General features: G+C 38.1%; 1 protein-coding gene across 4 annotated transcripts in view; it reads right to left on the reverse strand.

Moving 5' to 3' along the window:
* Positions 1-14,647, reverse strand: part of SUPT3H (SPT3 homolog, SAGA and STAGA complex component) — a 257,849-nt gene that overhangs the window by 36,126 nt on the left and 207,076 nt on the right. The gene's annotated exons all lie outside the window — the stretch shown is intronic.

The following is a 14,647-nucleotide window of genomic DNA, read 5'->3' on the forward strand; positions in this document are numbered from 1 at the left end:
ATAATATAAGAGTAATATGAATATTTATAAGAAAGTATAGAGATACTACATACAGAAATAATGATCTGAACTTTCTGAGGGTTCTAAAAAAGGTTATTCCATTGGCTTTTAAGAAAAATGCTGGGTTTTTTTCCTTCTAGTCTACCTGTTCTAATAAATAATTATCAAAACTTCAGTTCTAAAAGCAAATGTCAAAATTACAAAATCAATAGCTACTTTCTATAAACTTGTTACATTGTTGTGTTTATTTTTTATGTTTTTAGAAAAAAAGATCAGACTATGTTGTGTAACACAAAATTGCAACTCTGAAGTGAAATTGCTATATTTAGGAAGGCAAATTTTGAAGTATTTCCTTTGAAACTATTAATGTGAACATCAGGAATTCAAACCAAATAAGCTGCTGACCTGCATTCAAAGTGGATTTTCACATTTACAGTTTACCAAAGCACCAGCAAAGGATGATTCATAGCTCTTGGGGATAGAAAGGACCATCTAACCTCACTGTGCTCATAACACAGCCCACACAATTTTCTTGAATTGGCTCTCCAGAACCAATAGCTGTGGTTGAACTTAAGCATGGCTTTTACAAAAACATCTCCTCTTGATTTTAAATTTTCCAGTCATGGATAATCTGTCACAATCATTGGCTAAGTTATTTCAGCACTTAGTTATGTTGTTATAAATACATATGCCTTATTTCTAGTTTGAATTTGCCTAGCTTAAATGTCAAGCTGCACTAGAAGGACTTCTCACACACATCATCCTGTCAAGGTAGAGAAACAGGCACTTCCACAGCATGGTCCATTTGACCCCTCCTAAACAGCCACCCTAGGAAGAGATAAATTACAGTCCAGAAATGCTTGTTCCTCTCAATTGACTATAAAGGAAATCATAGAATCATGGAGTGGTTTGCATTGGAAGGGACCTTAAAAACCATCTCAGTCCAACCTCTGCCACTGGCAGGGACACCTTCCACTAGACCAGGCTGCTCCGAGCCCCATCTAACCTGGCCTTGAACACTTCCAGGGATGGGGCAGCCACAGCTTCTCTGGGAAACCTGTCTAGTTGTGATCACGGATGTTTGTCACTGTGCTCAGATACAAATATTTATATCTAACCAGAGGAATCCCCCCCTAAATTTCCATACAGATTTGCATGAAAGGACTGAAAAACCCTAAGACATGAGACTTTTTATTTTTATGGGTCCTTAATGACTGGCTACACAACACTTTCTTCAGTTTGATAAACTCCTGTCTCCATGGTGGTATTTTCTAGTCCTTCACCCAATTGTTGGGGTTCTCACTAAAACACAAGCACACATTTTAGCTGTGCTTGGCCCAGTACAGCAGAAAACTCTTCTATTTCCTACTCCCCTTCCTGCCTCCCCAAGGACTGCGTCAACCCCTTCAGCTACAGAACTGGATTGGCTCTGTCACATTCAACTGATTCCTCAAGACTCCAGGACACTCTTTCAAAATCCCCACTTTGCAAGATACAGCCCCAGAGACTGTAAATGTTGCCCGTTTGCTTAATTTGCAGATGAAATACTTCACATCTGGCTCCTCTGGAATGAAAATAACTTGCTTACACTTCATTTATCACACAGTAACTCAGTAACTCTTTGTCACTACCTTGTCCTCTTCATTACTTTACAATCCTCAATTAACTTCACTCCAAAAATATTTGACAAGGAAACTAGACCCTGAATAAACTACTTTTGGAGAAATGGAAAGTTGAAGAGTTTGCAGTGTAAATTTTCCAAACCTGCAACACTCACTATGAATGCAGAGCTCCAGCCACTCTGCCTATGTCAGAAAATACAGCAGCATAGGGGATTTCTCAGAGCAATCAGCAAAGCCTCATTCATACAATCTTGGAATCATTTAGGTTGGAAAAGACCTCTGAGATCATCATGTCCAGCCATTAACCCAGCACTTGTGGTGGCCAATTGACCTGTGGTACAAGAGACAGAGACAGTTCTTGGTAAGACAGTGTCTGGTGCCAAAGCCTTAGCGGTTATGGTGAGGGAAAGGAGCCTCTCCCAGGATGCCTTGTTTGGTTATGGTACTGTACCCCAGTTCAGCTCTTGGTGTTAGCCACACCCCTGTACTTGAGCTCAAACTGTCCCGTGCTCGGGGTCATTTGCCTCTAGAACCCTTCACAAGTTGTAGCAATAAACTGCTTTCTGTGGAACTCTAAGCAAGGACCCTTCTCAACTCCTTGCCATCGGCTCAATATTACTGAAGCCATCCCTGTGTCCGTGTGCTCATGCACGTGAGCCACAGAACCGTTGGGGACTCAGTAATAAGCACTCACCACTAAAGCATGTCCCCAAGTGCCACATCCACACATTTATTCAACACTTCCAGGGATGGTGATTCCACCACTGCCCTGGGCAGCCTGTTCCAATGCCTGACGACCCCTTCAGCAAAGGAATTTTTCCTAATGTCCAACCTAAATCTCCCCTGGTGTATCTTGAGGCCGTTTCCTCTTGTCCTGTCACTTGTTACCTGGGAGAAGAGCCCAACCCCCACCTGGCCACAACCTCCTTTAAGGGAGTTTTAGATTGGGATAAGGTCCCCCTTTATTCTCTTTACACTGGTACTACAAAGTCAGCCTCAGTTATAATGGTGACAGGCAGAACTTCCCAGTATCTAGGGCTATTCTTGGGATTTATGTCAGTAAGCACTAAAGCCAAACAGTTGCTGCTGACTTCAGACAGCTGAATAGTGCCACATCACTTTAAAGTGAAATATTACTTTTTTTGGAAAAAGACATTACTAGAAACTTTTAACCCACAATTTCTTGAAAATAAGCTTTATGAAGCTGGGAATTAATTCTTTCCATGAAAAAATAAGAAATATAAGGGTTTGCTTCAGCCACCTAAAAGGAAATTGTGCTTTGATGAATTGGGAAGTGTGTAATAAATTAGGGGAAGCAAATAATACTCTGCATTGTAACCTTTGCTCACAGACTTGGCTGTAAGTGTTTCTTACCCTAAAGTGCAACCGATAAAGGTTCCAGGCTGAATAACTCAGGACTAGTTAGATTTTTACGTCCCTCTGAGAGCTCTCATGTCAAGCTGCCAGCTCAGGCTGAATGTGGATAAACTAGAATTCCTCATCTCCCACTGACTCCAAATCCTCCATTTCTGTTCGTCAATAACCTCGTGCCCCCCACCACCATCAAGGTGTGTAACATGGGCATCATCTCTGACACTGGATACTATGTTCACTCCAGGATTGCAGCTGCTTTTCATATTTTTCTTTCCAGATAACAATCCTAGTGTCACGCAACAGCCTTCCTTACCCTTTATCCAGATTCCAATCTGTGGAAGTCACAGAAACACTGAGGAATCTAGCTTTGAAAAACAACATTTTCTTGTTTGTACCAAGTCATAAGGATCCTGCCAAGCTCATTTCTCCCACCCATCACTTTGATTTTCCTCTAGCCACATGCTTTAGAAGCTGCTTTCCATTTCCCCTCATGACACATCCTCCTCCTATGCAGCAGCACATCTCCCATCAGATGTCAGATTCCAACCTGGATCACCTCATTTGCCACTCTTTGCTGTGCACACACCAAACATTCAAGCCAGCACATCTCCCGCAGCATCTTTTTGGTAGGAAAAATCAAACAGCAGATGAACATCATCACCCACTGTCACTTCATTCTTAAAACTCTTCCATGCTGTGACTCGTACAGGAAAAAATCTCATACTGACTGGATAATTTGTATACTGAGACCACTTCCTCACCAGCTAAACAGCACTATCTCCTTTCACTCTTCTGTTTATCTTATCAAATCTTGTATTTTTCATGTCTCTATATTGCAAAATCTATTGAGCCATCATTAATTTCTGTTCTGCACTTGTGTAAGATGAATAATACAGAAATACAGAGGAATCCTGGATCTTGACTCTTGACTCTTTTCTCACACTGAAAAGCATTACTAATGAGATTGTTTTCCCCCCTTCTTAAAGTTAAATGACGGTTAACTTCTGTTGAGAGACTCCAGATAAAAAATCCCACTTTAAAGAAATGGTATCATGCACCTTTAAAAAACTATAATAAATCCCTGTATTCTTTTACGTGTTTCAGGTTAAGCATTCAAAATGTCTCCTTACTTCTGATAATTTGGAGCTGGCTATAAGATTATGTCTCAAAATTAGTATTCCTTGATCACGTGAATGGCTTTCAACATGTTCTAAAGAGCCATAATTACTAAATTTTTATCTGTTTGCTGAGCCATCTAATTTATCTCTTTTGTACCTAGTTAACTATTTTTATCACCTAAATATTATTGTAGTAAATTGTGGACAAAGATGGGCCTCATCTACCCCGTGGGATATTAAACCCCAAGCTTCCTAACGTGGCAACAAGCATATACCTTCCTCCTGTACCATCTGCTCCTTTTTTTCAAAAAAATAAAAAACCCTCCATGCACAATGGTGAGATTGTTTTCACTTTCTTGTTAACAGATGCAGAAACAGCTGAATGCTTTTTCTCAGAAGCAGTTAATCCACACTCCAAACCTACACTATATCTTCTTAGGGTAATTTAAGCATCGTATCTAAACACCAATTAGAACTAGAGTTTTCTTGATGGTAAATAGTAATAACCTATCCTTCTTGCAAGGAAAAAAAAATACCCAAACCCTTCACCACTGACAAAATTACCTCATGAAATTACTGTTTCTCACTTCCAGGCCGTTTGCATTGCAATAATTCTGCACGGAGACCGCTTGCTTCCAGCAGTTTTAGCACCTTCTGCAGTAAAACTAACACATGTGGATCTCTGGAGAGTCTTATTTTTTTCCTGTTGTCCCAATTCTTTGCCATCAAAAATGACAATCCTGTCAGCACATCAACACATTTTAAGACTGACCTGTGCCAGTACACAGCCGGGAATACTGCATTAGTACAATTCCTCCAGGCTGGATATCAGCCTCTTCCCCACCTGCCAGTGTTAGCAACCCTATGCAAATATTTATCATGCAATTTTTCTTCTTGCCTTTTTTTTTCTTATTATTTCTTATTATTACTTATTCTTATTTTTCTCCTACCATTATTGGAATTTAAATGATGTGAAATTAGAGGCATGTAATTCTTAGGCAGAGCTCTTGGCTGTGGAATTCATTCCAAATTAGTAAAACAGAACTGGTTATTTTTTAACCACTCAGGTATACTCCAGGTTCCATAGTCATTCTGTAGTTGAAGCCTGAAGGAAACCACTTATTTCATACACATTCTCAGGGCTTTGCAGAAAAGGTCAGGGTCTTTATGAAAGCCCAATATCTTACATTTTCATCCATGTGCATATTAACTAATATAAATACCCCCAGAGACAGAAAGGTGTCTTACCAAGGAAAAATCCCTCCTCATATCCCCTCTCCTGAGACTGTCATGGAGGAAAGGATGTAACTTCTATCAATAAGTAACTAAAGAATTTAATTGCTGTGAAGGGAACTGAATTATCCAGGGAGATTTAACTGGGAGGAAGAGGCTTGGTTTAAAAGCAAGAAAACTATCTCGATTGTGAAATTTTATCACTGTAGAATAGCAGATACAAGAGATGTACCAGAAAACTCTGGCTGAAGCTTAATCCTAAACTGGAAACCACAGTCAGAAATATAAGTACAGCAGCACACAGCACTAAAAACATGACTGGTACTTGATTAATTGTTCTCATTTTCTGACGTCTGATATGTCTTTCTAGAATTTTCCTTAATTTTGTGATTTTTTCCTTAGTTCTACTAACACCAAAATATTGACCTAGTGCTGTATCCTACTAAAGTTTAAAGTCTTTAAGTATCTTCCAAAACTTGCCAGTGAGGCAAACATTACAAGGTGAGAAAAAGAATCCGATCTTAATTTCATCCCATTTTATGTCCTACAAGTATCCCTCTCTCCTTTTCTCCTATGTGCAACACATTAAAAAAAAAAAAGCTGAAATAACAGATATATCAAAACTTACATTACTAATAATACCAGAAGCCTCAAATTAGCACATGCTTTTGTCAGACTGAAGGTATAGTTTAAAAATTAAGCAGATGACTGCTTTGCTGAATTGAGGTTTATGCAACCTTGAAGCTAAAGTCAGAAAGCTGGAATAATACAAAACCTCAGGGAAGGAACATAGAAACCCCAAAATAAAATTCATTAAATGTGTTTGGTTGCCTGAAGACTGGTGTTTTCACTTGATTTTCCTACAGAAATATTTCTAAGCAGTACCAAGCGTGCAGCCGGGCTCCCTGAAACGGGTCTGGTTTGGAGAAAAGTAAAACTTTGGTGTTAAAGAGATTTTCTAGCAACCAAATCACATTGTTGCCTTCTGATGCCTGGAGGTGTATCAGAGGATGAGGGGAGAATGAGCAGCTTTGCCTCAGGGCATGGACAGGACAGGGGACACAAACAAAGGCAATCAAACATCATTTGTACTGCTGCACGCCCAGTAACTTTTTTTGTTATTAGTGGTATCAAAGATTTAAATGAGAAGTGACACTTCACTGAGTGGGACATGATAAATGGAGTGAAACAAAGCATAAAATCCCTGCTTACATTCAGGAATCTTTGTCTTCCCCTGTGTGCAATGCCAAGCTGAACAAGTACTCGAGTTTGAGTATTATTATAGGACTTAAGGAACAAGAGCAAGCAAATAAATGGAAAATAACAGATGGCAAGAGTTATAAAAAAATATCTCCACTTGGTTTTGGTGTTCCCATATTATTATCTGCCCCTTTCCATATTTACTCTGATATTCTAGAGGTTTTACATTCTTTATTTGCACAGTGACAAGTCAGGGCTGCCAGAGATGTCCACAGGTAAGATTCTATCACGGAATCATCAAATCCCAGAATGGTTTGGGTTGGAAGGGACCTTTGAGACGATCTAGTTCCAACTCCACAGGCAGGGTCACCAGCCACTAGACCAGTTTGCTCCAAGCCCCATCCAGCCTGTCCTTCCATCCAAGCTCAGTACAACAGGACATGTCTGTCAAGAGTCAGTTGTACAAGCAGCACCTAAAATGAAGATCCTGCTCATGAGAAATTAGGTTTCATGCAATTTTTCTTCAGCTGTAGGTTAATTCCATGTCAAACAGCCTTATTACATGATCCTAAAGTTCTCATAATGTTTCATCCAGACAGCTCACATCCTGTGCTACAGAGCTGGGCAGCTCTGCTGCTGACTCACAGCTGCTGCATCTCAGACTGAGCTGGCTCAGAGCAGCACTGAGAGTGAACTATGAGCAGCTCCAGTTCATAAAGCACTTTTAAAACTTTCAAGGAGAAAAATATGAATGAACACTCATGTTCAAGGAAAATCTGAAAGAATGGTATAAAATACAACTGATCTTGCATTACATGATGGTGTAAGTACATGGTATTGTCCATGATCTAACAAATTCACAAAAACATGAATCCTGCAGGGAGCTGAACTATTATTCTGTGCAAAGACAAAAAGACACTTTCCTTTTAAGAGTCTTCAGTTTTGTTAGGATTCTTCAGCTACCAAGTTTCTATTTATTAACCCTTGTACCAGAATGTACCTGCTGTATGGATGCAATGCCACTGTCTTTACAAAAATTAATGCAAATTATGGAAGAAGGACATATTTATGTTTGTGAAATATCTTGGTACACTTAATTAAGTTACCTTTTAGTCCCAGTATCTGCTCTAGAATTATAGTTCTCACCTTATCCTTGAAATACATATTTATGTATTACACGTTAGATTGCCTTGAGCAAAGTACCAGAAGTCAGATTCTCATCCATACTAAGATTTTTTAAGCCTCTCAGGAGGCACATAAGAACATACACTTTTAGAAAGTAACATATTTTTACCCTCAGATCCTCTTACATCAGTAAAACTGTGCTTGAAATGCCTCTAGTATGTATTTGAATCTGGCCATACAGTTAGAAAAAAATAATTATATAAGGTTTATGAGATTAAGAGTTGCTTATGTTTATATGGTAACTTCAGCTGATTGCAACCCTTATCATTCACTTACCTTCTCACTAACAGAGCTAGCAAATTTATTTGACAAAACAGATTTTTTTGACCATTAAATATGAAAAATGATAAAATTTTGCAGTGTGAGCTCCTGTGTTGAGCAAGACATGTTTTGTTCCGTACTTCCAGCATAACAGGTTTGAACAGGCAGTGACACAGCAGAGCACAACCCTCCGTGTGGCTGTACAAACTGCATTAGCAGAGTCATTCCATGCCAGTGTCTCCTGCCTCAACAGAACCACATCTTCTCTGCCTGAAAGCCTCACGTGCCACTTGCAACAATTCATGTACTGTGTTGTGTAGTAGGACACTGATGTATGTGCAATCCAAGAATTTTAAATATCCCCACAGGATATCAAATACTATCCAGACCACTTGTAAATACTTTCCCAGTGCTCTGCAGAAAGGGAGCCAGTTCTTTTCAAATCTACTTCAATGACATTTTTGTCTTATCTAAAAATCTATGTTCCTGTTCAATAAAATCATCTGGGCAACTTAACTGCTTCCTCAGTACTGCAAGCTTATGCCCTCATTAATAAATTCTGTTGGAGCATTAAGATTACCCGAGTAGGGACAGCTGGGAAACTGCAATATAAAGTCAAGCAGCACATTTAATGACCAATGAACTTCTGGAAACTTAGTCAAAATGATACATCATTGTGTCAGACACTCTTAAGCATTATGCAGCTTGGTCTCCCTCTTTAGAAACATGAAACCCCCTGAAACTGCTACCACAAATTTGGAACCTTTTAAATTATTGCCAAGCCACCTGCTTTTCTCCAAGAAACTTCATAAAACTCTCCAAATTAGTAATGTCATTAAGTAAAGCTTACAGAACTGTTGTTACTCTGAAGGAGTATTAGCTGTTTAGCTTAAGGAAACCAACAGGGATTTTTATAATGGAAAGAACTCTCATATATATTGTATAATCTATTCCAAATGAAATGCTTTAAAATATTCTTGAATATGCTATTCTGTTACATTTTAATCTTTCTGGGAGAAAATCCTATTAACCATAATATCAGGATTAAATTTATCTAATGAAGAAGTTCAGTTCAGGAGAGGAGACGTGAAAGATTCTCAATCATTTATGGGTCTTCAGAAGCTACTAAGAGCCATATAAATCAAATGTCCCATTTTACATTTCTGGGCAGCACTGGAAGAAATAGTGCTGGATCGAAGAGGGAGCCCCATTTCCCCTATTCCTTCTCTTTTTTGAATGGCCCTACACAGAGCAGGCGACGATGGATTATAGGAATGCCTTCTGTCAAGGAGTTGGCCAAAACTGTGCCATCTCATCTTGGAGCAATTTATCCAATAAGATGATTTAGAGGACAGTTCAGTGGCACCATTTTTGGAAGGCAAAAGCAGAAGAGAAGGAATATAAATCAAAGGTGACTGGCAGGTAAAGGATATATGCAGCAATCAGCCAAACCATGTGCACACTGGCACAAATTCAACAAGATCATTTATAAAAATTTTAAGTCAGGAGTACACAAAAGGGGGTCTGGTGCTAACTAAATCCACAGATAGATTACACGCCACTGAAATAAACACTTCCAGATGCTGGCATACAAAAACCTTTTACAGAAAGAAATGTTTTCTTTCATAAATCTGAAAGGAGGAACCTTGGGATGGGGGTTGGGAGAGAAGGGAACAAGATTTCCAAACTGAGATTTGACTTCCTACTGGTTTTATAGAATAATAACTCATCTTTTTCAAATACACAGTGTTAACACTGCAGAATTACAAATAACTGCACACAACAGCTTGAAATATAGACAAAGACATCACAAGTATGTAACTGTTTAATGAAATAAAATGCCTTTTTTTTTGCTTTTAAAATGAGAAGAAAGCATGAAGATGTTGATTTGACTTTTTCTATATCAGAAACTGAATGTGTAACAGAAGGGAAAGTTTTCAAATGCCTTTTGACATAAACACATACATTTCATTTTTGAGATGTGATTAAGAATGAAATCCTGACTCCTTCAAAATCAGTATCAATTGATTCCGAATATCAATATAGGCAGTCTGTATTTTACAGGACTCTAAGTATCAGAGATTTTTTATTTGGTTTCCATGTAACTAATTTCTTTCGGAAACAACATTCAGAACTTTTTATCATTCAAGTGCTTTAGAAAAATTTAGCTGTACTGTACCCACATTGTGTCTATTGAAGCAATTATTGAAGATTATATTCCAGAACTTCTTCTCACTACTACTTTGACCTGAAACATGCGAAAAGAAATTCCTTTAAGTTAAGAGCACTAATTTGTAGACCAAATCCTCTGGGTGACAATTCCAGGTTGTGGAGTCTCCTCTGGAGATACTCAAAAGCCATGTGGACACGGCCCTGTGCTCTGTGCTCTGGTGGACCCTGCTTGAGCAGGGAGCTTGGACCAGATGACCTCCAGTGGCCCCCTCCAAATGACCCATTCTGTGACTCTGTGAACGGTGAGGCTGAACTTTTCTTGAAGTTTAAGGCACCTAAACCAAACTTGCTTTCCAAAATGTCCTCTTCCACAAGTATCACACTGCCTCACTATTCTTTGAATTTTAAAAGTTTCCCTCTCTTCTTTCTACCCCCTGAATCTGCTGGTTTAGTCTCTCATAAGCTTCACTTTGCCAGGTCTTCAGCTACTATTCCACAGATTTTGTTTTCTAGGGGAAATTAATAGAGTCAATAGCATATTTATTATATTGACATTATTAAAGATCTGTGATGAACCTCAGTGTTTTTCACCACAGAAATTTATTTAAGCATTTGCATAAAAGCTGAGCTCAGTCAGGATCAATAACAAGCACTTTAAAAACATCAGAAGTAAAAGACCTTGACTAAGTATATAATTTGATTGTGAAACTATGATTACCCCGTACATGTAACCTACTGAAGTCCACATGGGCTACTTGCATTTATTATTTAAGAACCTCGAAGAGTATAGGCAGAGCTCTATATGGCCCAAATAATCCAAATCTCTGCCAAATCACATTCCCTGGTTGTTACATGTTCTTTGTGCAGGGAATGTCACAGGCAGTACTATAAACACAGGTTTGTAAATATTCATTGTTTTATGCTGCATAGGCACTTTTATGAGACTGAAATATTTAACAAGAGAAGGTTTAAACTAGCAAGCCTTTTCATACTGAAATGCCTGGGAGGCTGAAGGAACATTCTCCCCAAAACATAAATACTGAAAGAAATGTTGGTTATACCCCTGTTCATTCAATACACCCCATTTACACATGCACAGGCTGCTGAATAATGGTCACTGTCTGCCACGAGCCTGTGCAGGATTACAATTTACATTTGTGAACTCAGGTTCTCTTAACCAAACATCTAAAGCATTTCATTTCAGAGCTGGCATAAACTAAAGACGAAGAATCTGCTTTGGAAACATTTCCTTGTTTTCACCTATGGTCTTCCACTGTTGTAGCTGACCACTTTGCTTTTCATTTCAGGGAAAAGGATCTCAGCTGTCCTTTTTGCTAAAGCTCTACTCGTGGTCACAAGTACTGCTTAAAAACTGTTCATGCACCGCTAACAACTGCTCCTATCAAGATTTCAGGTAAGCACTGTATCTTGCTCACAGAATAAATACTCTTAAAGAATTATTTGTTACCCCAACTGTCTGAAATACAATCAATTCCAATAACTTAAAATAATTTCTCCAAAGACATTGTCAAGACTGGGTATCATTTTCACTATGCACTTCCTTAAATTAAATGCACACAGAAATAGACACAGGTACAGCACATGGAATTGCATTATCCTATATGATGGAGAGTTCCATACTTCGCATTCCCGTCTTGCAAAATTACATGATGCTGTTGTTTAATATTTCTCTGATTTTTGAAAGTCTAGACCATGCTTTAAAGTAGGAAACACTGAGCACCATCCAATACTATTAATAGAAAATATTTGGACAAAACATATGTCTAAACTACCTTAGACATGATACAATGCAGAAGAATCCAGAGTACACTTGCTGCTTTCCATTGTGGCTTGCACTTGGAGACAAAACCTAAATGCTCTAATTATGTTAGTCATTTTGACATAGCTATTAAGGTCAAAATAAATGCAAACGGATCATTTTCACTGGTTTAATGTTAGTTCTCATTTACCATATGATTATAAAACTTTTAAAGTGTTGTTTCCGTCCAAACCAACATCCATCAAATGCTGCTAAAGAATAAATTGTATAGCTTAACTCTTTTTCCAAAACCAACTCCTTAGAAACACTTATCACCAAATCAGAAGGGAGTGACAATCATGATGAAACAGCAAAAAAGGGAAAGATGTGAAAAAAAGTACTGTTCGTGCTTTACAAACACATATTTACTATCTTAAGAAAACAAAAGTATATGTATTTTCTTAAAAATAAAATTCTCCTATATTTTCTTTTTACACAGAAATTAAGTCTAAATTCTCTGTATGGGACTGAGGTATTCAGTAGCATGAAGCTTTTTCACTCCTCAACTCTGTCTTTTTAAAAAAGTGGCTTTCCATAAGAACTGCTGGGATGCAATGGGCAGCTGTCTTTCCACATCACCCATCCTTGTGTAGCAAAACACAACTGTTAAATTTAATTTTTCCAGTTAGAAAACCCATCCCCTGGTGATTTGGATTCAGATATGAACTTTCTGAACGCAGCAGGCCCTTGACAGCTGCCAGTCTGTTGGTTATTACACTGATCCATAAAAATAGCCCTTTTAGTTGCTTCAAAGAGTTCAGGGAAGGGTTTAGATCCTTCTGATACAATTTCCCCTCAGACACTGCAGAGAGCAGCTCAGACTTCTGATGTTATACCAAGGTTTTGCACTGCCTACATAGGCTGTGTCACACAGTTCATGCTGCTGAGATCTGAGGAAATGGCTATGCCTGATTACATAAAAATCTGCAGTAGTTCTGCTAATCCATTTCCTCAGGTTTGGTTACACACATGCCACCAGACCTGGCCATCATTAAATTCTATTTGTTGTGGAAGTCTGTATTAATGCAGATTGCAGAGGGTACTCAGTGCTCCATCCACATTTGTGCCAAATTAAGACACAGAGGTCCTGGTTGCTGCATGGACAGTTGTCATCGCCAGGTCCCTCCCCAAAACTGACAAAGAGGGCACTCACAGGGGAAAGGACCTAAATGCAGACTCTGCAATACCTCTCAAAATACTTTTCCTGAGCTTTCTCATTAAAAGCAGAATTGTATTACAGCTCTACAACATCTGTAGGCATCCAGAAGCTGACCCAAGATTCCCTCTTATTCTTGGCTTGTTCAGGGGGAACAAGATCTGCTTCTCTCATCAACCACGTTGACTGTAGGTAATGTTAACAAATTAAATTGTTCAGTTGCACTGTTTGGGAAGTTCACGAGAGTGGAGGACATAAAAAAATCCCCAACCCAACCCAGAGTATTTTATTATACCTTGTGGTAGAAGAAAAAAATTGAACTTTGGTTAATAATTGGTCAAACCACTTTTAGTGAGGGTCAGGGAAGGAAGATTCACCTTTCTGCAGCTATTTATGTGAGCTCTTTACTTTTTTAAAATAAGATTAAATACATTCTGTGCTTTCAGAAGCTATTTCCATATTCTTAGCTACATCTCTTAGCAAACTTCTGCTAAAGACATTTTTCTGTTTGGGACTGGAAATTCTATCCAACACTTTACATGATATTAATCTAGCATTTTTGAGTGGCAGAAGAGAAAGGTGAAGTAAAGTAAATTGTAAAGACAATTCATTGCAATTGTGTATTGACTATCATTAATAAATCAATCTTCACTGCCATCTATAAAAGCACTGATTAGTTTTGGCACTAGGAAAATTATAACTTCACATACATATTTTCTCTTATTTTCTCTTGTTCCTTGCTTCTGAAGTCCCACTATTTCCTTTACATTTATGGCCATCATATACTTCTGTACCACTTTTATGTAGATGAATTCATCCAAATTCAGAATAAATTTCCTTTCCTAAAATCTCTCAGAAACCAGAAAATTTCTTCCTGATTTTTTGGAGCTGAGATCCTGTTTGGTGGATTTTGTTTGGTTTTTCCTATAATGATTTCTTTGACAGTTATTATTTTCTAAATGCAGATATTCTGAGGTAAGCAGGATTTATGCCACGCAGAACAGCAGATGAGAAGAAATTGACCCCAATTTATGACACTGGAGATGGACTGCTTTCACATTTTCATCAGCTGAGAAAATTAAATAAAGAATTTGCTTGGCTGCTCTGAACAATGGGTTTGCAATTTGCATAGAAAAAATGATGGCAAAACCTCAGAACCCATCAGTGTTTTACCACAAGCTCAGTTCTATTACATTTCAGTGGAGGTTCAAAGTTGTCTAAAAAAACCATTCTCTTCTTTCCCCAACCATAAATGTGTCACTTGAGAGTTCAACTTCCAATAGGAGCAGTATCTGACACACAACTAATTTTAGAATATAAAGTGCTCTTCACCATATTGGAATACATATAATTTAAAATAACTGTAAACCTAAACTTTGGAAAAACAGAAAATTCAAGCACTAACAAAAAAGCATAATTTGTAATTGAAAGAAAATAATATTTAAAAGGAAAAAAACTTTTTTTTTTTGTCTTTCCAAAAAGAGACAGAAATTACTAAGTTTTATTT

This window comes from Corvus hawaiiensis, chromosome 3, assembly GCF_020740725.1.
Source record: "Corvus hawaiiensis isolate bCorHaw1 chromosome 3, bCorHaw1.pri.cur, whole genome shotgun sequence".
NCBI classification, from domain to species: Eukaryota; Metazoa; Chordata; class Aves; order Passeriformes; family Corvidae; genus Corvus; species Corvus hawaiiensis.